The 22829-nt window shown below is 47.0% G+C and overlaps 1 protein-coding gene across 3 annotated transcripts in view; it reads left to right on the top strand.

Moving 5' to 3' along the window:
* Positions 1 to 22829, top strand: part of CACNA1I (calcium voltage-gated channel subunit alpha1 I) — a 1993092-nt gene that overhangs the window by 617765 nt on the left and 1352498 nt on the right. The gene's annotated exons all lie outside the window — the stretch shown is intronic.

Below are 22829 nucleotides of genomic sequence, written 5' to 3'. Positions count from 1 at the left end.
CTCCAAGGAAACTTAGTTAAAAGTACTTTGTGATTTGTCACTCAGTGCCTCTCTTGCACTGCTTTCTGCCATCTTCACCATGTACTCAATCAATGCCTTTACTGAATGACCACTAGGCGCCACTGTTGCATTGGCAACTTTCCCTTTCCTCCCTGCTGGCAGAGCAGGACAAATTGGCGCGACCAGTCGGACACGGGCCGTTTCGGCACAGACGTTTCGCCGCAGGAGCCGGTTTGGCGCGCCCAGTTTGACACGCCCAGTTTGGCGCATGGACGTTACGGCACCAGTATGTTTTGGCGCAAAGACTGTTATTCTTTTTTTAAATGACTGTGTTGCGCCAAAAATTACTGAAATATGTAACGGTGGTGTTCAAATGTACTCCAGCACAGCGTGCATTTTAGAAGAAGGGAATTAACTGGATGTTTTGGCCGGGCTGTATGAAATCCATTCTTGTATGAAATGTACATCACATTACAGTGATATTGTAACCATATTTTTCGCAGTGCACTTACGAACAATGAATGCTATGTGATGCCACTTCCTGTTGTGCCAAGGGGTGAAAGATTGTGTTCCATCGCTTCCCGCGATGTCACTTTGGGGTGCGGTCAAATGACCTCACTTCCTGTGAGGGCCGTGTGATGTCACTTCCGCTACCCCTGGCGTTTTGGTGAAATGACGTCCCTGTCAAGTCTCCAACCACAGGCTGAGGTATGAGGAATGCAAGGATGAGCAAGGCAAGTGAGCCACTCATCAGCAGGATGGAACTTGCATGGAGGCTTCACTTAGCTCCACCACGGTCAAGTTCTTTCCTGCTGTTCTTAGATCACAATGAACTAAATGCACTTCAGGTTTCAATATGATTTCAAAAAATGATAATCTCAGCTGCACGTTTGTTACCCGCGAAGGGCCTAAGATACCAATGTCACCATCCACTGAAAGACCAGTATCTTTTGGATCAAAGACTGTTATTATTTTTTATAAATGACAGTGTCGCGCCAAAACATACAGAACTATGTAACTTTAAAAAATGTTTTTAATAATGAACGATGGTGTTCAAATATGGTCCAGCACAAAGCGCATGTCCCAGGGAATGCCCCAGCATTAGATGATTAATTGTCACAAATGAAGCACATTAACAAGTGTAGTACCTGTCAATGGGCGTTATTTGTGGCAAGTAATCCATTCGTATTTGGCGGGAGGGCATTTAGAGGTGGCTGCAATGTCAGCCTCGTCCAAACGACCATCGGGCCAAATCGACGGCACCAGAAAGGCTTGTGCGCTGAAATGGGCGTGCCAAACTGTCCCGCGTCCAAAGGGTGGCGTCAAAACGGGGTGTACCTCCTGCTGGACCTCAGCAAAAACTGTCCTATTACTGGCCTGTGGGTGCCACTGCTGCACTGGAGTCTTGCTGCTGCGCGGAGGACCTCTGCCAATGACATACTGTCACCGAGTGACCACCGGGTGTGACTGCAGCCCATATGCAGGACTTCTGCCAATTCTATACTGCAACTGGACACTGGACTTTGCCACTGCACCCCAGCATATGTCTGCCCCATTAGGAAATCCTATCCCCAGAAGTAAAAGCCACCACAGTCTTTATTCTCTTAATGCCTCCATCCACCTCAGTCACAGAATATCCTAATAGTGCCACGAGTGAGTCGCTATAAGAGTAACACGTTGCCATGAGGACAGTCTCTACTATGCAAGATCGAAACCTGCAGTAGGTCCGACAAAGCCTTCCATCCGTCCTAGGTCAATAAATCAAGCGCCATTCAAAAATGGGGTAACAACGCCGGGTAGTACAGTGCTTAGAAGCTGGAGGTGTCTGTCCAGAAGCGTTAAAGAAAAACACAATCATGTTATCCTGAGCGCTTCCGGCTGCTGTTGCCCGAAACCAGTGCTCTGGCAGGTTATGCCAGGTTATGCCAGCATGCCAGCACGCCTCCGCAAGTCCCAGTGCAAGAGACCCATCTCTGCCATGAAGCAGGCAGGCCTGAGGCAGGCACGCGGAGCGCTCCCGCTTGCGGCACTTGATCACCGAGAAGTGAATTACAGACTATGGAGAAGAGCACTCTGCTCCTTGCCAAGGCAGGCGGGCGCGGGATCTTGGCAGAGGCTCAGGGCAGAGCGGCAGGGGGAGCCAGGAGGGCTCTTTGTTCCTTTCAGAGAAGGCCCTCGAAGTGGCCAGGCTCGGACTGCATGTGATAGCGCGAGCCCAGCGACCTTGGCATGATGGATGGCGAGCCGGAAACATCCTGCGCCTTTCCATTAAAGGAATGGGATCAATTAGAACATTTCATTTGGCCTGAAACCTTTTCTGGAATGGGTTTGGCCGATGGAGGGGAGCAGGAGTAAGCGTACGGAAAATAAAAGGTAACGGAGAGGGAGTGTGGGATGGAGGGGACGTGGCCTGTGTCCCACCTTTGAGGTCGCTCAGGGAAGGATAGAGCCGGTCACCGGATGGGCTGAATGCGGGTCCCCAAAATCCCTCTCAGGTCAGTAATAGGGCTGAGATGAGTGAGTGCAACAGGCCCGGTCACTCATGCTCATGTTATAACCGGTCACGTCTTGCAGGCACAAGCAGGCAAGCACCTTTCCAGACCACCCCCCAACCATTTGGCCAGGCTGACCCAAGATCAGAGGCCTTCCCGGTGTTGAGTGATATCCTTTTTTACAGAAATGTTCTCTAGTGCCAAGACTACTCAATAATGTCCTTCTGACTGTATTAATATGCATGCAGTGGATTTGTCGTCCATGTCATCTAGAGACCAGCGTTGATGAGACTTTGACCCCGCTAACATGTGCTAGACATCACACCCTTGATATGAAATGCACTCAAATTGTGCACAAGTGAATTGCAGACAAGTGATCCAGACCTTTATATGTCATATACAAAATCACCCCAAAAACGGATTTTACCCTTATTTGCATTCACATTGAAAGGACAATGTAGAGCAGAAGTCAAGTATTGTATTTCAAGTCCAGATTGAAATCATTTTAGAGAGTAAACCAAATAAATGGACTCAACGATGCTCTTTGTAAATTGTCTAGGGAAATATTCCAAAGCAAAGGCCTGGATATTGTTTCCCATATCCGACTCCCATATCCAACTCTCAAGCAATCATCCGATCATTGCTCTTCACATCACATCCTTTATCAATGGATGTCAGAGTAATGGGCTAACTGCTCCGCATAGTTACCTCTACGTCGTTAATCAAACGATGCCAACATTGTTCTCCTATACAACTGGCATTGTCTACTAATGAATTTAAAGGCAAACGGGCACGGATTGGTCCTTGCATCCACCCTTATAGCAGCTATGAAGAGTGTCCAAAGAAATGTGCCGAGGGTTGCTCCCTGTATCCCTCTTTACATGATCTTTGAGTAGTTCCCAAATCAATGGAGAGAGGGTTGATCCCTGTATCCCTCTTTACATCATCTTTGAATAGTTCCCGTATCAATGGAGAGAGGGTTGATCCCTGTATCCCTCTTTACTTCATCTTTGAGTAGTTCCCAAATCAATGGAGAGAGGGTTGATCCCTGTATCCCTCTTTACATCATCTTTGATCCCTGTATCCCTCTTTACATCATCTTTGAGCAGTTCCCAAATCAATGGAGAGAGGGTTGATCCCTGTATCCCTCTTTACATCATCTTTGAGTAGTTCCCAAATCAATGGAGAGAGGGTTGATCCCTGTATCCCTCTTTACATCATCTTTGAATAGTTCCCGTATCAATGGAGAGAGGGTTGATCCCTGTATCCCTATTTACATCATCTTTGAATAGTTCCCATATCAATGGAGAGAGGGTTGATCCCTGTATCCCTCTTTACATCATCTTTGAATAGTTCCCAAACCAATGGAGAGAGGGTTGCTCCTTGTATCCACCTTTACAACCTTTCCTAATATATTCCAAGCAAGGGGCAAAACTGGCCACTTGGATCCTTCTTCGCATTGTCTATGAATAGATTCTAAAGCAATGGATCGAAAAGCAACGCCCATTATATCCAATTCTAAAGCTTCTTTGGTTTCATTCCAAAATAAGGAGTGAGATATCATTGCTTGCTTGCATCCAATGCTGCTCCATTTGTGAATAGATTCCAAGCAAATGAGGCCAGATTTCTCCTTTTCTCCCCTTTTCCATTGTCTGTATGTAGAGTCCAGAGCAATGGGCAAGCATTGTTCCTCGTATTGACCTTTAATTCTTCTATGATTAGTTTCAAAAGCAATAGTACATGGTTTGCTCCTTGAATTCACCTTTGCACCATCTATTAATCGATTCCAAAGCAATGGCGCAAGCGTTGCTAATTTTCGCCACCTTTCCATGGTCTATTAATTGATTACAAAACAATGGGGCAAGGATTGGCCACGTACCATATTTACACCATTTGTGAACAGATTCCGAAGCCAAAGGATCTGGACAGTAAGAAATGGGGCCACAGTTGCTCCATGTACCCACCTGTACACCGTCTACGAATAGAAAACAAAGCTATGGGCCAAGAGTCTTAGCAATGGGGCAACAATTGCTCCTTGCATCTACCATACACCATTCAAACGTACATCTATGTGGGGGCCCGCAATATTGAGACACTGACACAAGTAAGCAATTTTCCAAGAATGCTTTAAGTTTAATAATTAAAGGGTTTGTGAAAACGCCTCACTACCCCTAACTTTTTGAGGGGTCTCCCTGCTTCAACCAAACAAACTATTGGACCCGTTGTTGTCAGGATGTGCAAGCTAAAATGCACTGTCCTGTGTCCAAAACCTTATCTTACCCTCACGCTCAAAAGTGTTTCCAAAAATACTTAAGGGAAAAATGAAAAGTATTTGGCTGCTTTCATGTAGCCTTCTACCACCTAGATCATGTCACGTCCAAAGGTGTGTGTACACCAACTCAAAGGAATATTTGCCTATTGATTGGTCTTGACTTCTTGTCGGAATTGAAACAATATTATGTCTCCTATCGCAACAATTGTATGTGTATTGGCCTACGCCAAGTTGTCTAAAAATATCATGTGAATAGACTCCGCGGCAAGGTCTTAACCTTAAAGAAAAGTAATGTAAGTCGCCATCTTGGATTTAGCCGCCATTTTAGGTTCTCTTGTAATGTGGAAGTCACCCTGAACATCAAAATGGAGGCTGAATAACATTCTGAGTGAGATTCTGGCCGTTGTGACCTCCGCACACACGAATAATTAATATGCCTGCAGGCCACTTGTCGGGGTCGCGAACTGAGACCTTGTCCTATCACTGACCTATGTGTAAATGAACAACTGTATCAGTGGAACTGATCAAAATGCATACATTATAGGATTGACCTGGCAAGGAACCCTAGGCCTAATCCCAAGAATGGTTAACCCGCGAAGGGTTGGCCAAGGGCTGAATAAAGGATATAAAAGCCCAAGTATTCCGAATGTACGGTCTCTCTACTAATGCATCGAACCCTCGTTGAAGTTCGTTACGTTACTCTGAGAGCCGAATAGCTATCCGTTTGTCAATTGACTTTGGTAACTGTTGTAGCTTTTTAATAAAGCACTTGTATGTTCTTTGTAACCTGTGTTGGTGTGTTTCTTTTGGGCTTCCCAGCCTCATATCAATTTTTATGTTTTCACATTCTGTCAGAGGAAGTGGCTTCCCTCCCCTTAACAGTGTGCGCAATTGCCACGGGGGACAATCCATGTCACCTGGTCTTTCCTTTTATAACATCAGTTTGTTGTAATACGCATTTATTTGACAAGGGGACATTCCCCTTCCTTGGACTTTCATTGGCTTTTGTATGACTAATGTTTCTTTCCTTCTGTGTCGTACACATGATAGGCCTTCTGGACAAGTGCACAAGGTGTTCACACAAGTCTTTTATCGCCTCTAGCATGAATCTATTGTATGCATAGATTATTCACAGTGTGTAGGTAGCCCACAGCCTTGTTAAACATTGACAATTGTATAACTTAGGTATTCTATGTCTCTGGCGTGGCATGACACAATGTTCTGCCCAACACCAGTCATTTTTTTCAACTTTGTGCCCCTGAGTTACTGGGACGAGGAAGAGCGACCTTACAATAAAGGAGCATGTACTTCACTTCAATCAGTAGTTATTTACCTATTTCCTGGGTTATTATGTGACGGTTAAATAATCCTTCCTAAGACGTTGGTGACTAGCCGGCCCAAGCCTCTTTTCCTGTGCCGTAACTTTTTCTTTCAGCGCTGGTGTCCGGTCCGGTTCCCAACTCAGGCGCTGCCGGTGCCAGTTATGGAAGCCTGCATATCCTGGGCTTGTATTCAGGCCTCGCAGGCAACCCTGGCAGCCCGGTATCCGCCTCGTTCCTCTGCTCACAGGGCGGGCGCAGCCTCTTGTTTCCCAGACTCTGTTACCAGACTCAAATAGAATGCTGGCTACATTCTATAATGTTTTATTATGAAGATGGGGTGGTACATCTTGGTGAAGACCTGGTTTCTGCTCACCAAGTGGTCCCCTGTCAGTCTTTGTATTATTAAAAGTGTCTTGTTGGTTCGTCGGTGCGGTCTCTCCCACACTGTCTCTTCTCTGCGTTCCTTTGCAGAACGCCACGGGAGCCGTTGTCTACTCAGTGCGTCTCCTGCTTTTTCTGCTTCCCGGACTTCAACCCTTCCAACAGTCATTCCTGTTGCCTCCACAACCACTGCTGCTACAACGTCTATATCCACTATCTCAGATCTCTAGTCACTTTTCTCTTTTATGGATGATACTTCTGGGAAACATAAAAAGAGGACTAGAGTGCTGTTTCTGGCCCACTGACCTTCTTTCCTCTGTAAGTGTTTTCTTCGTCCCAGTTCCACTTAGATGTAGCCTTGCTTGGGTGGGTTTTACATCGGTTGAAGTGGTTTGCTTTGACATTCGCACTGCCGCAGTAGTGTCTGAAGGAGATATTTTAGGGACAGAACTCTTGGGTTCGTCTCATCGACTATGTATAATTTCCAAAGTAATGGGGCAAGGAACGCTCCTTGTATCCACTTTCACATTGCGTATGAGTAGATTCTAAATCATTGGCTCAAAAATGTCCCTTGTTGCCAAAACTAAACCACCTACAAATACGTTCCAAAGCAAAGATTAAGACACCTTTGCTCTCATTCAACGCTACATAATCTGTGAATAGATTCCTAGCAAACGGGAAAAGCATTGTTTCTTGTATTCAGCTATGTGTCGGCATTGGGAAGTATGTTCCCCATAAACAACTCCAGCTCAGGGGCAACGCGCTCGCCTTGGAAGCAAGACGACGTGGAGCAACACTGGTTCATAACCAGGTCCCACCTTAGAAACCTCTGGGTATTATAAATAACCAATAATACTTATAATACATGCATAACATTCCAGATAATAGGCCAATCCTTGTTCCTCGTACCTAACTCTACAACATTTATGAACAGATCACCAAGCAGTTGGGAAAATGTTTTCTAATGTTTCATTGCTTTGGAATCTTTTCATGGATAACTACCCTGAAGAGTAATCACCATGTCTAGCTCTACATCACCTTCTGAAACAGGGAGCCTGACATGGTTCTGCATGCCCGCCAACACATCATGCAGCGATAGATCCCAAAATGATGGAGCAAATATCGATCCTCATAAATATAGAGTATCAATAAACCACAATGTTCCAAGAACAGCACTTGAAATCCAAACCTGAGATGCAGAAGTTAAGACCTCCTGTCTCCTGGGACTGCATTGATCCCAAAGACAGGCTCATGACTGACATGTGGCAGCAGCACACTCTTTGGATCCAAGGAGGTACACATCTTCCGATCATTCAATCAGCCCGTGGACTGTGGGAGCGCTCACTATTCACCAGCGGTGCTAAAATACAGACAAAAAACAATCAGAATGCCTGACTAGATTAGAGTTTGCAAGCTGGCAGCACCCAGAGAAGCATTTCAGCAATTTACACGCGAATGGCAACAGTAATGGGCCGGCAAACTCTTCGTCCGGCGCACTATGGCTGGAGTAAATAGGTTGGCGTGCCACTGCCCTGGGGCATCTTCTCTTTAATTTTCCATACCGTTGCAATGCCACCAATTCCTCTTTGGATAGGCTCAAAAGGACTGTGAACATTTTGCAATAGGTCACGAGCACGCACTGTACAAAGCTGCCGCTCAAGGACACCGCTGGAAATAATTGAAACTGTTGACTACATTAAGATTCGAGCTCTGTCCCGCCCTCCTCCCCAGCTGAAACCCCGTGGTTTTCCAGCCATAATTGATGATGACAGTCTAACATTCTCGTCATTTTCTCTCACTGTTTCCAATTTAACTCCAATTTCCATTTCATCATGTCATGCTCTTTGCAAAAAAGAACTTTTCATTACAGTTCTCATAATGACTACTCTTGCACTTTCAAAAGTAAATGATCTTTACTAATGTTTTTTTCGCATCACACTTTTTACCGACTACCTTGAAATTATTATGTGTTTGTCAAGCCCTCCCTTCTGTCCTAAATCCATAGTGGTGAACTGGGCCCCTTTGTCTTGATAGGAAGCTTCAACGATTGGACCGGAGTCTCAGTATTCTTTAGCTGTAGCCACCTTGAGCCAGGCTCTATTGAAAGATAGGACTGACAGCAGCAGGAAGAGGCAGACACCAGGCATGCACCGACACAGGTCTAAGGACAACAGACCCAAGTGCTTATAGAGAATCCTGAAGCGGGGTTCATCATGGAGAGGTTGTGATGATGGAGAGGTGCTGATCCTGGAGCAGTGTTGATTATGAAGCGGTGTTGATCATGGAGCAGTGTTGATTATGAAGTGGGGTTGTTCATGAAGCTGTGTTGATCATGGAGCAATGTTGATTATGCAGTGGGGTTGTTCATGAAACGGTGTTGATCATGGAGCAATGTTGATTATGAAGTGGGGTTGTTCATGAAGCGGTGTTGATCATGGAACAATGTTGATTATGAAGTGGGGTTGTTCATGAAGCGGTGTTGATCATGGAGCAATGTTGATTATGAAGTGGGGTTGTTCATGAAGCGGTGTTGATCATGGAGCAATGTTGATTATGAAGTGGGATTGTTCTAGAAGCGGTGTTGATCATGGAGCAGTGTTGATTATGAAGTGGGGTTGTTCATGAAGCGGTGTTGATCATGGAGCAATGTTGATTATGAAGTGGGGTTGTTCATGAAGCGGTGTTGATCATGGAGCAATGTTGATTATGAAGTGGGGTTGTTCATGAAGCGGTGTTGATCATGGAGCAATGTTGATTATGAAGTGGGGTTGTTCATGAAGCGGTGTTGATCATGGAGCAATGTTGATTATGAAGTGGGGTTGTTCTAGAAGCGGTGTTGATCATGGAGCAATGTTGATTATGAAGTGGGGTTGTTCATGAAGCGGTGTTGATCATGGAGCAATGTTGATTATGAAGTGGGGTTGTTCTAGAAGCGGTGTTGATCATGGAGCAATGTTGATTATGAAGTGGGGTTGTTCATGAAGCGGTGTTGATCATGGAGCAATGTTGATTATGAAGTGGGGTTGTTCTAGAAGCGGTGTTGATCATGGAGCAGTGTTGATCGCGGAGATGTGTTGATAATGACGCAGTGTTGTGTGTTACAGACAATGTAAGATGTTTCCTGCAAGTGACTATAAGGTGAAGAGTAACTCAGAAAAAACATAGAGTTGTACTTCTATCAATGACAATGATTTCCGGCAATAGGCAGAGGGTAATCATTTAATAGTAAAGACATATCTACCATAAGTCTAACTGGAGTCTATATTGTGCAAGCGGTCCATAAATTGATGGGTAGTGTGCTATGGAGGCTTCTGTATAATGGTCCTCTCTAGTTAGATATGTATTGTATTATTTACACCGGATTTATGGCCAGCTTCCCAGCAAATGTGCTAGTTTTATCTGTTACGCAAGCTATGAAGAAAGAAGCCATTCCCGCTCCTGTCGACACACAGGAGGAACATATAGCAATCCTTTGACTCTTACGTTCCGTTGGCGCCCAAACACTGTAAGTGTACATTTCTATTCTGAGGGCCATTAGCAGGTGGTAACAGCCCTCGGTCCAAGTTAATAGGAGCAAGTGAATCCAAGTGCCAATGGACGTTACTACCCGGTAATGACCAAAGATGGGGGACATTGTTGCTAATAGCATTGCAGGACAAACCCTCAAGGTGACAATCGTTTGTTAAAAGGAAAAAAGAACGACCCGGAGCAAGCGTGCGGCCATACAATGAGGGAATACATTCAAACAGAAACACGAGGACAGACCTGCAGAGTAAGGACTACATCAATATGATAAGTAGAATTTCTAAGCTATCACTCTTACTTTACACCTGCTGGGTTTCCAATGGGCATGCATTTTTTCATATAAATAGCTGCTTTAAGTGCATATTCCTTTATTAGTTCAAATAAGGTGAAGATCCTTTTTATTTAGCATTCAGCCATGTATTTTATCGGTGTTGTCCAATGGTTCGCGTAAATAGATAGGTGCACAGATAAACATGTGTCTTGGAAACCTGAGAATTTGAGGACCACTTTCTAGTGAACATTGGAGTGTTTTGCTCATTTGAGAAACTTGTATTAGATGTGTATTTGTATTTATTGGAATTTATTACGTGCTTTCGCGAAAGCGTTGCACATGCATAAGAACACGGGGCACAAAATGAGGAAAATGGCAGTACAATAATGAAGTCAATGTTTAGGAGTCAGACAGGCGGGAAAGAAGATGAGCTTTGAGACGAGTCCGGAAATATGATAGTCCGAGGAAGAGCAAAAAGGAAGCGGGAGAGGATCCCAGTGGAAGGGAGAAGGAGCGAAAGCGGGAGGAAGCACAAGGAGGTTTAGGGACAATAAGACGAACAGAGAGGGCGAGCAGGGGAGTAGAAGGAGACTCAAGATGAGAGATAGGATGGGGCTAGAGCATGGACACATTTGAAGATGATAGGCAGAAAATGAAAGAGGAGTCGCAATTCAAATGGTAAGGTAGAGGCAGCAAGAAGCGAGGAGGAAATAGACGCACAAGGAGGAAGACAGAAAATGAGAGGAACAGAAGAGGTGTAAATAGAGCGGACAGGGTAAGTCGGGACATGGGGAGGCCCCTCTGAAGGGCCCAGCAGTAATCAAGGCTGGAATAATTAGGGCAGTGGTAAGAAGTTTATAGGCGTGAAATGACAGAAGAGGGCAAGCACAACAAAGGTTAAAGAGAAGGAAACGACAATTGCGTGCAGCAGAAAAAATGTGAGAGGAAAAAGAGAGACAAGAGTCAAATAAACGGCCTAGATTACGGGCCGAGGAAGAGGAGAGCTGGCACGGAGTGAAGGAAAGAGAAGAAGAAGGGAGAGAAGATGGAGGGAAAAAAGAGTACCTTAGTTTTAGACGGGTTAAGGTGGAAGAAATGGGAAGACATCCAAGACTGTATCGCAGAATGACATGCAGAGACTTGAGAGTGAAGAGAGTCAGTGAATCCGGAAAAGGAAAAGAACATTTGAATCATCAGCGTAAAAATGACAGGATAGATTAAAAGACGAGATAAGTGAGGCGAGAGGAATATTGTCATCTATACACACACCTGTTATGATAGAAATATAACTGCTCTTTCAATTTCTCCTGAAAAAGCTGCCATGGTGTAATAAAAAAAACATTGAGGTTCTCTTTTGATGCATAAATAACAGATTTGCAAACTAACATAGCAACATATCTATGTGCGTAAACAATTTGACAAAGTCAATACAATACACCGTTGAAAGGTAAATAAATGGGATCATCGCAACATTAGCTCTAATAGGGTAATATGCACTAAAAGAAACCTTGCAGAAACAAACATGAATTCACGTGACTGCTGTGCCAATGGTATGGCCCGCTCACAGCAGAGTCCCTCTTCTATGTCCATGGCATGCTGGGAGCGAGTTGAGTGTTGCCAGGTGGTGCAACGTTGGAAGTCAAATGAAGTGAAGGAGGCCGCAGCGGAGCGCATTGCCTCCAGGTGCGCGCGGCTGTGGGAGGGACAGGAGAAGGAGAGCAATATATAGTGCAAAGGCACCAACAGTGCCTGTGAAGCAGTGCCAGGCCCGGAGCATGGAGCTCAGGCTTTGACCAGTAGTTCTTGTTTTCGGTGAAATGGCCACATTTATCGGGCATCTTTCATGGAACAACCCCCCACAGATGCCACTCCACTTGAACTATGTGGCTACAGGAATGCTGTGGGTCAGGACACACACAGGACCACGCAGCAATTGAAGCTGCATATGTCGTGAGGAGGCTAGTCAAGGCGGGGCAGGAAATGAAAGGTGGAGCCTACACAGAGTTTTAAAAGGCGGTGTGGAAGGTTTTTCGTATAAGTGCCAGTGGTTCAGATGTATTCAAAACCTTCCACTCATGACTTTTCTGGTTATAGTTTGTCTCCCTGTGTGAGAGAGGGTATGTCCAGATGTGGGTCCCTTGCTCACTCACATAGGGAACCAAGCTGCACCTCACTGATGAGGCCCAACAAGGCCGAAACATGTCTGGGGTTGCTTGTATTTCCGTGCAGAGGGGACCCTTTGCATATTCTTAGGTGTTTCGTGGCATGTAGCTCGTTGGCCCTGATGTTCCTTGTGCCATTATTTTGTCTCGCTTGTATGTTCAAGTTTCCTGCAGAACTATTATCTGAAATGCTTCTAGGTACTGATTGCATAACATCAGAAGGGCCATCTCCTGGGCAATATCTGCTCTGCTCCTGCAAAGGAGTCTCATCTTCTTCCCAATATGGTCTTCTACTGCTTTTCATTTCTGCATGGTCTGAGTGTGGCCTGTGGTTAGGTTCTATTGAGGGACTCTTCTTGGGGTCACCCCCTGCCCTTGTGGGATTTGCTTTGGTGATTTCTGCAATGAGGAGTGAATTCTGGGGGTTCCAATTCTAAGCCGGAGCCAGCCATCGGGCTAGAGCTGGTCAGTGTTGCTTATGCCAAAATTGGTTTGAACATGCACCTCTCATTCCCGGGTGTGTGCATTTAGTTCTTCACATTGTTACTCATATTTGAATTGGGCTACTGTGCAACTTGCACCCCTTTGGGCTCCGTCAAGTTTCAAGCCTTGAGCTCGGCCTGCACTAGCAACTGGTGAGTCGAGGGACCCATGGCGACCTGGCGCCACTCTGTTTGTAACATGGATGTGTGCAGATTTGGACACAGGAGTTCAGATAAAAGGTGTGCAGGCCACGCCTCTATTCCTCACTCATCCCAGTTGCAGACCTGTAAAATCCTTGCAAAAAGCGAGAGAAGCAGAAAGTGGAAGGGGGGGGGGAGCTAGTAAACAAAGGCAAATGAGGCTAGGGAATGAGGGAAGGTAAAAGAGAACAGGGGGCAGTGGTATAAGAGTAAAAGAAACGTCAGATGGATGAGAGAGAGTGGAGAGCGGAAAGTAGGAAGGGGTTGTTAAAAAGCAAAAGGAGACGAGATGTTGGGGCAAAAGAGATAAATATGGCTGAAGAAAGGACTCGAGCGCAAGTAAAGGTGAAGAAGGGGCGTGGAAGGGATGAGAGAGAACACGCGCGTGACATGGGAAGAGAGAAAAGGCAAGACATTGGGAGACAAAGACAGAGGTGGGGGAAGGGAGAGGAACAGCAAGTGAGGTGTGGATGGGGTGAGAGAGAGCAGAGAAGGGGGAAGCGGTGATGTGTCTGTGAGGAAGGAAAGAGGAAGCACAGGAGAGAGAAACGGCAGTGTGTGATAGGAAGGGAAGAGAAAGCACAGGAGAGAGAAACGGTGATGTGTGTGAGGATGGAAAAATAGACAGCAAAGGAGAGAGAACATTGGTGTCTGATGGGAAGGAAAGTGAGCAAGAGCAAAGGAAAGAGAAATAGTGGTGTGTGATAGGAAGGAAAGAGAGAGGTCAAAGGAAAGAGAAATAGTGGTGTGTGATAGGAAAGAAGGGAAGAGAGAGAGCAAAGGAAACAGAACTGGTGGTGTGTGATAGGAGGGAAAGAGAAATAAAAGTAGAGAGAAAGTGTGATGTGTGTGTAAGGAAGGAAAGAGAAAGCACAGGCGAGAGAAACAGTGGTGTGTGATAGGAAGTTGAGAGAGAGAGCAAAGGAGAGAAACAGTGGTGTGTGATAGGAAGGGAAGTGAGAGAAAACAAAGGAAAGAGAAACAGTGGTGTGTGATAGGAAGGAAGGAAAGATAGAGAGCAAAGGAGACAGAACTGGTGGTGTGTGATAGGAGGGAAAGAGAAATGAAAGGAAATGGAAAGTGTGATATGTGTGTGAGGAATTAAAGAGAGAACAATGAGAGAGAAATGGTGTTGTATGATCGGAAGGAAAGAGAGAGCGAGAAAAGTAGAAAGAAATGGTGGTGAGTGATCGGAAGAAAAAAGAGCAAAAGCAACGAGAGGGAAATTGTGTTGTGTGAAAGGAAAGGAGGAAAATCAAAGACGAGAGAAGCAGTGGTTTGTGGTAGGAAAGAAGGAAGGGGAAAGAACAGAGGAGAAATAACTGGTGGTTTGGGATAGGAAGGAAAGAGAAAGAAAGGTAGAGAGAAATGCTGGTGTGTGATAGGAAGGAGAAAGAACGAGAGACAGAGCAAAGTAGAGAGGAACGGTGGCGTGTGATAGGAAGGAAAGAGAGAGAGCAAACTATAGGGAAACATTGTTGTGTTTCCCTGTAGCTGGGGCAGGGGCCGGGAGGAAAAAGCAAAGAAGAGAGAACACGTGGCGTTTGATAGGAAGAAAGGAAAGAGAACGCGCAAAGGAGAGCGAACAGGTGGTTTGCGATAGGAAGGAAAGAGAAAGAAAAGCGATATGGGGGGATATAGAGAGAAACGTTGGTGTGTGATAGGAAGGTCGGAGAAAGCAAGGGAGAGGAAGGGAGAGGTTGGAAGAAATACTAGGGCGAGAGGAAGAGGGAATGCAAAAAAGCCAGAGCCACCCGGGTAGGGGCGTGAGGGGTCAGAGGATGGGGACAAAGAGGCGCGGGGCTGAGAGGGGGGGGCAGCGTCCATAAAAGAGAGGGGGGAAGGGATGGGGGAGCCGAGAGAAGACAGAAATAAGGAGACGGAGAGGAGAGAGGGCATGGTCACGGCGAGGTGGCAGCACAGACAGAGAGAGGGCAAGGGAGGGGCGGATACTGCCTGTTGAACAGAATCTTTGCGCCCCGCAGAGATCCCCTCCGACTCAGAGCGACGCATCCGGAGGAATGAAACAAGACTCGTCCCCCCAGCCTAGCCCTCCCCGGGGGCAAGGCGGCCTCGCCAAGGGGAGGGCCTGGGGCAAGGGGCTCACCTCTGGAGTGCCCATCACAGTGGCCTCTCCAGGGGGAGGGCCTGGGGCAAGTGGCTCACCTCTGGAGTGCCCATCACAGTGCCCTCTCCAGGGGGAGGGCCTGGGGCAAGGGGCTGACCTCTGGAGTGCATAATGACAGAGAGCCTGTGGAGGAGCAGGGGGAGAAGAATGGGGGAGACAGTAAGGAAGGAGGGTCTATGGAGGGCCAAGAGAGAGAGAAGGCGAGGAGGGGCAGGGCTTTAAGTTGGATTCGCAATTGAGGGGGCTCTAAAAATGGTGTGTGGCCTAAATAGGCCTGGAGGGGTTGCCGCCTAAGGTAAGCACACTACGTGACCCAGGAAACATATACTTGCAGTAATTCAGCGTGGTCTGAGATGGCATTGGTTGTACCTTTGACACTTTTTTATATGTTTGGTTACTTTATCTCGCGTATGGGCTTTAATCGTATTCATGCATATTGCTCGCTTCTTATTGGTTCAGCCTTGAAGAGGACCTGTGAAGGGTCGAAACACGTGTCGGCTTATTCACTCATCACTCAAATTAAACCTCAGTGAGGCGTATATGCCTTTATTTCTCCCTTAGTGTTTAATGAACCAGCACAGGATTTCCAGGCATTATTTCTTTATTGATTATGCTTAGCCTATATATTGCAAATTCATTTATCTGGGGTTTTATGCTATGTTGCTTTGGTTCCCAGTAAGTGTTACTAGCAACACTGTTCATTTACAAAAATACATATACAACAATATCAGACAGAGGAATGGTTGTGTTGGCCATGCCAGGATTAGGTACTTTGGTACGGCACATTGCCACAGATCTCGGCAGCATGTACTAAACACACTCAGCTACCTTCTGAAACGTAGTGACACTGAGAGCTAGCAGTATGCCTTTCAACTTTAATGATTGCATTTGATCAACATTTACCACAGAGAATAGTGCTACTCAAGTTGTGCAAAGCAAATGAAGCACGAGGAGCAGGGAATGCACCTCTGGATCAACTGATCAGATCCGAGCATAGTTGACAACAGCTGGGGCAGGCAGCATCCTTTGGGGCCTGCTATTGCCTTAGTACTAGGTAGAGGAGCACTCTTGGGGGGCAAAGCTCAGCTGGGCAAAGGTGGGGACGGTCTGTAATCACTCTGCTCCTTTTATTCACATCGAGCAGCCTGCCGTGGTTCTACCTGAGGGGAATGAAGTGCTAATGGCCCAAGGGAGTGGAGAATACCAGAGAGCCAGGATACCATCACATATTCATCTAGATGCAAATACATTGGCTGTGAGGAATTCGACCATCCGCACAGGGAGAGTGCGCTCGCCTGGGCTTTTTTGACTTTTTGATATATGAAAATGAATGATGGGAGACCAACCTCCAAGAAATGAGTTTGGCCATTCCACACCCATTTCATCTGCTTCCTTCACCAAACACATAGTCATCTGTACTCTGAGAAGACACAGCCTACAGGCACTGTCTTCCCCTGTCATATTAACATGGAATGTGACACCCCTGCGTACATCAAAGCATTCCAAGAAGGGGGAAGGCACACCTTCCTCCAGCCATGAGCAGCCTAATTAAAATATTAAAGGCTCCATGGATCTGCATTTGTTTGTTCTCCAGCTGGTGGCAGTGCATATTAATGAGAGATGAGTGAGGCAAACCTACAGAGTGGGCTTGGTTGCCGGAGAGACAACAGGAAGGCGGGATGAACACCCCTTTTGTGTGGAATGTGTCGACTTGGAGCTAGTTCCCACCCCTCTTTATGAAAGGCAGTGAAATGCATGTCTGTGTGCACTATTTACCGTAGGCAAACCCCTGCAGAGTTGACCACTTTCAGAGGGGAGAAGTATGTGGTTTGGGGGAGACAGGAAGTCTGCTCCCAGCACAAAAGTTCAAGGGAACCCTGCGCTTTAATTCAGAGTCATAGAGGGCTCAGTTAACCAGAGAGACACTTTGATCTAAAACAAACAGGAAGATGGGTGGGACTTAGGTATATGTTGTCACCCCTTGTCTGTCCTGTTGCAGAGCACTCTGGTCCTGACTTCATGCATAACAGAAGATTGTTGGTGGGGACCCATGATTTGTTCATTAAGGTAGGCTTGGCCTACACCAATCCCTGGGCTCCATTTGGCTTTTAAAGAGGGATGAGCCACTCACTGATCAGATATGATATGATAGGTTATTTATAACACGCTTAATACCCAGCGGTTTCAAAGCACGGAACCAGGGATCGAACCTGCATTGCTCCGTGTCGTCTTGCTTGCAAGGCGAGCACGTTGCTCCTAAATTGTCCTCCCGAGACTAAAGACTTCGCAAGAAGTAAGAAGAAAGACTCATTTGGACCTGAGCTGAAGGTACAGTCTACCTTACATCTTCCGCCAGTGACGGAAGGCCAGGAGTTCCAAGAGGGAAGCAAGATCTCTCCCCTAAACATCTGCCAGGGAACAGAGGAAGAAACTAGACTCACAGAACCTGTCAAGCAGCTCCAGAACCAGTACCCAGACAGCACACACAGCGTGCACTTCTAGGTTATGACAGCAAGGTTCGTAGGTCGGAAGTGCTGTAGAGATTCTGGACAAAGGACAAGGCTGTTGCCTGCTAACACCCTCCTGAGCTTTGCACCATCTGCCGTGAAAGGACACGAGCCATGCAAAGAAGCTAGGAGGAGTGCCACGCAAGCACCATCAAGCTTCCATCTTTTTAAGGACAATTTCGAGACAGTCGAGTCCTCGAACTGCATCTGGCTGCACCGCTGACTGTTGTCACGCCGCAGTCACCAGAGCCATCTGAGACGCCTTGACCAGCATTCCTGATCTGCCAACAAGCACAGAGAAAACGATTCTTGGCCCCGAGCCGCCACCCCGCACAGCCTGCATACGTCCGTCCAGCCTCGCTTGCCGAACTCCCTGTCGCCTGGTACCCGCACCACTAACTCTGTCTCACGGGCTATGAAGCGCCCTGGAACCGCCCTGTAACCACCTTGATGCTGTTGAGCACCAAGAACTTCTTCTGCACCAGTTACATTGTGGTTCTGCCTCCCCTAGACCTTCTCTGAAGGCCCCTAGAGACAGTTACGACCCTTTGCCCCTTTGGTGTTGTAACCAAATAACCTTGAACAGTAACACTGATTGCTTTACCAACTACCCTCCTGTCAGTAATATTGCACACAATAACGTACTTGTGTACATGAAATTTCCTCAATTTAAAAGGTGGTGGTTTTTGGGGGTTTTGTTTTGGAAACTCTGAAGTTGGTGGCACGGTAAATGTAGCAGTAATTAAGGGCTTTAAGTGGGCCGGGGTTAGCTGGGGCTGAGCCCCAACAGGCTCTGAATAGGTGTCTGAGATGGGGCTGTGCCAGGGGTCAATAAAGTCCCCTGCTAACCCCATCCCAGCAAGCTGCTAGATGACAAGGCTTTTTTTCTAAGCCCTGAAGCTCTCATCTGTAAGCAAAAGCTTCAGCCTTTTCATTGTGTCGCCGACTCCCCTGCTAGGCACCCCTTTTATTAGAGATGCAGAGGCCCTCACACTCATTCCAGGGGTGAGAGGGTGATTATCCCAGCATCTCTAGTGAAATGGGTGTCTGGCAGGGGGTCGGCGCTGCAATTAAAAGGCAAGGCAACACTTATCTGACATGAATGCAGGCACTTAGGCCATGGCCCCGGCCGGCCGTTTTGCATGGGGGGGGGGCATGACCTAAGAGGTAGCATTCAGGTCAGGTAGGTGTTGCTTGCATTTCATTGCGGGTGCTGACCCCCTGCCCCTAGAAGCCCCGGCTCGAGTTTTCAGGCCACTTCAAGCATGGCGGTAATTAATGCCACCACTTTTTTACAGCACCATAATGAGGCCTTTAGTTGATTGACTAACTCCTGCCTTGCACATTTTCCGTGTCCCCTTCCCGAGGGTGAGTTTGGGAGGTGTTTTTGACTTCTATCCCTAATAATGAGGAGGCAGAAGATTAAAGCTCCTCCCACCCAGCACTTAGTCCTCTTGAGGCCTATGACATCCCATTGCATGGGATGTTTCTCTGTATTTCTTTGCAGCATTTTAAGGGGTAATATGGGGTAATATGCCATTATCCCCCATCTCGCCTTTGGTCCTTCTCCGCGATGCCACACCTTCCATACTACTGCAGAGAAGCATCCCTACACCAAAGCAGGGAAAGGGCTGTGGAGTGTTGGGGTTACCTTGCTCCCGGCATCCTTCATAGGGGGGCATGTGTTGCCTCGTGGACCCCCTGTCTGGCAACTCCACAAAGACCCTTTCTTATTCGCCTCCGGATACAAAACCCGGAGCTGGATTGGAACAGGGGAATACAGGCTGCACATCTCGGGTTCCTGCTTCCACACTCCATCTAATGCCTTGCTGCTAATTATGGAAATCATTTTCCAAAAACAATTAGCAAAAATCGCAAGTGGGGTGTGAAGTGCGCCGATTAGGGCATTCCATTCAGGCTGCGTGATAGTATGTCAAATTGCTTGCTCTCCATTCATATTAACGGGCCACCGCACCCGCCCTCCCCGCGTAGAGAAGAGGTGCGAAAGAGCCCTCGGGCAGGGCTTACTCACACAATTAGAGGAGGTCCTTCGTTATCAGAAATTATCTAGAAAACACCTCAAGTGGGACCTACGCATGGCTGATGAGATTAAGCACCACAGCCGCACACGCAACCACGAGATGCAGAAGAAGGTCGTGGGCACGCTCACCTGAACAGGGACACAAGGGGCCAAGCCCCCCCCCACACACGGCGTCCACTTACCATCCATCTGGTCCACCAAACCAGTGCTTTAAATGGAGAAAAAAAGAAGTGCAGGTACTCATCAGTCTAGGCTTTAAGTGGGCTGGGGCTCAGGCTTGGAGGGTCTTAAAGTCGCTCTCATGCTAGAGCCCGGCCAAGGCTCATTGACTCATTTCAATCAATCTCCCACTGCCTGACCGTCTCAAGCTCCATTTTCCTAGTTCTCCATTTCCCTCACTTTCTATGTGTGTCTTGCTCTTTGTGTCTCATTCTCTTTTTGTGTCCATTTTTATATGGCTCACTCCCCACCCTCACACTTCAGTTATGGTCAAAACTCTACAGATGAGTAACCTAATATCTCCTTTTTGCTTGACACCCCTCCTGACCTTTGCACAGGTCCTTTCTCTGCTTTTGTATCTTCCCCTTCATCTATCTCATCTACCCCAGCACAGCCAGCTCCACAACATCTTTCAGCTACGATACACTGTGTAGAGAGCAAACTGGCTGTTGGTCAGACGGATGTTCTAGCGGAAATTAATCAGGTTCTATGTGTGTTGGTCTCCCTCTACGAAGGGATGAAGGTTGAGATTGAATCCAACACTGTTAGAGTCACCTCTCTTCAAATTTGAGAACATTAAGGCCAACTCCCCAAAGGATTTTTTATTTAATCATCAACAAAGGTTTCCCACCAAAAAAAAGGACATATCTGGAAACATTGACTGCGCTCATATAGTACCACCCGGAATGGTATGGACCATGAAATAATGAGTTCTAATGCTGTATCAGTAGAAGAGGTCACGGCAGTACTAGTCTCCGTGACATGTGTTGAGTTACCTGTAGTTGTTGCTCATTGTCTCTCTGCCACAAATGTGGTTGCTCACCCAGTCTCTGTTAAATGTATTGCCTCCTCAAATCAATCTGTCCCTTCCATCAATTCTTTAACCGTAAAGTAAAGCTGGGAAAATGATGAGTCCGTGTTGAATCCTAGTATAGGTCGCCCACCCATTATCTATTTTCAATTTGTGGCAAAAGCAAAGAAAATTACCCCAGGCTAAAAAAATCAAAAAACTTTCCACGCCATCACCGGCAAAAACAAGCCACGTGGAAATTTGTGAACGGTCTCCTAAATAGGCCTCTTATGAACCCGGCCCTCGCTCGTGATGCCGTGTGTTTACACAACGATATTGGTGTAATTGTAATTAGTGAGCCTCTAACAAATGAAGAATCGGATTGTCTTATTGTCAACGCTAAAACCATAAGTAGTGAGACTCAACCTCATAATGCACCAATGATAAGTCAGACCGCAAGATTATCTAAAGAGTCATTAACTGTGAATGCTCCAAGGTGGGTTTCCGGGCCATACCCTCTGTCCGAATCTAGTGGTTAGACAACTGAACCTGATATTACCCTGTAGTAATACAGTCCATGATTAAACTACAGTTCAAAGACGTTTTCCTTTTTCTGGTACCTCTGGCGAGGGCTCAGTTCCTGATTTTTCTAGACTGTTTGTCCCCACCCCCTAGGATTACAATACTCAGGGTAACTCGCGGGTTATTTATGGAAACTCACGACAAAAGGAAGGCCGTTTGCGCCAGGAACCGTTGAACATGGGCGTAGGATATGGGAGTGACAGGGGGGACAAATCCCCCCCACAATTTTAAGTGGGGGGGGGGTGTAATGTCATTTATCCCCCCCAGAATATGTGTTTGGTGTGTCGTGCAGGGATCTGTTTTTGAAGTGGGGGGAGGGGCTGCTTACCATGTAAGCAGCCCTCTCCCCCCCGGCCCCCAAAGCATGGGGGCAATACCCTGGGGCAGATGGGTGATCATCTGCCCCCAGGGAAGGGGGCAAACAAAAAAAATATTATATATTTTTTAACGTAGGTTTGGGTGGGGTGGCTGCGGGTGGGACCACTAGCCACCAGGGATTTTTGCCTAAGTGGATGGGGGGCACCTTATGTAGCCCTCCCTGGGGGCAGATTTCTGCCCCTAGGAAGGGGTACATGAGATGCCCTCCATCCATTTGGGGTGGGGGGGAGAGGCCACTGCAAATATTGGCAGAGCCACCCCTCCCAAGCCTGGGGCAGTACATTTTGACCCCCCCTGGGGGCAGATGGCCACACACTTGTGCCCATCTGCCCCTAGGGAAGGGCAAAGCAAATATATATCTATTATAACTTATTTTGGGTGGGCCACTACACCACCAGGATTTTTTGTGTTTGAAAGGGGGACGGCCCTCCCCCTACCCTAAGTGGATGGGGGGCACCTTATGTAGCCCTCCCTGGCGGCAGATTTCTTCCCCTAGGAAGGGGTACATGAGATGCCCCCATCCATTTGGGGTGAGGGAATAGGCCACTGCAAATATTGGCAGAGCTACCCCAAGCCTGGGGCAGTATGTGTTGCCCCCTGGGGGGCAGATGGCCACACACATGTGCCCATCTGCCCCTAGGAAAGGGGCAAAACAAAAATAAAACAAATTATAACTTGTTTTGGGTGGGTGTGGGGGGCCATTGAACTACCATGGATGTTTTTAGTGGAAAGGGGGTGGCCCTCTCCCCCCACCCCAAATGGATGGGGGCATCTCGTGTAGCCCTTCCTGGGGGCAGATTGCTAGCACAATCTGCCCCTAGGAACGGGGCAAAACAAACAAAAAATATATATATAATGATAACTTGATTTGGGTGGGTGTGGGGGTCACTAAACCACCATGGATGTTTTAAGTGGGAAGGGGGGTGCCCATTGGTGTCTTATTTTTGGAAATGCATGGGGTTCTCTGTTTTCCTTGGTGGCTTCAACACCCTAGGCCCAAATCTATAGGTTGTCCACATGAGCAAAATCTGCTTTGTCGAAAGGCTTGGGTTTATCAGTTGGTTAGCCTTTTCCCT

This window comes from Ambystoma mexicanum, chromosome 3q (genome assembly GCF_040938575.1).
Source record: "Ambystoma mexicanum isolate Mex_15411 chromosome 3q, UKY_AmexF1_1, whole genome shotgun sequence".
Lineage (NCBI taxonomy): Eukaryota > Metazoa > Chordata > Amphibia > Caudata > Ambystomatidae > Ambystoma > Ambystoma mexicanum.
Note: the sequence above shows the minus strand (reverse complement) of the source record. Positions and strands in the feature narration are given on the sequence as shown.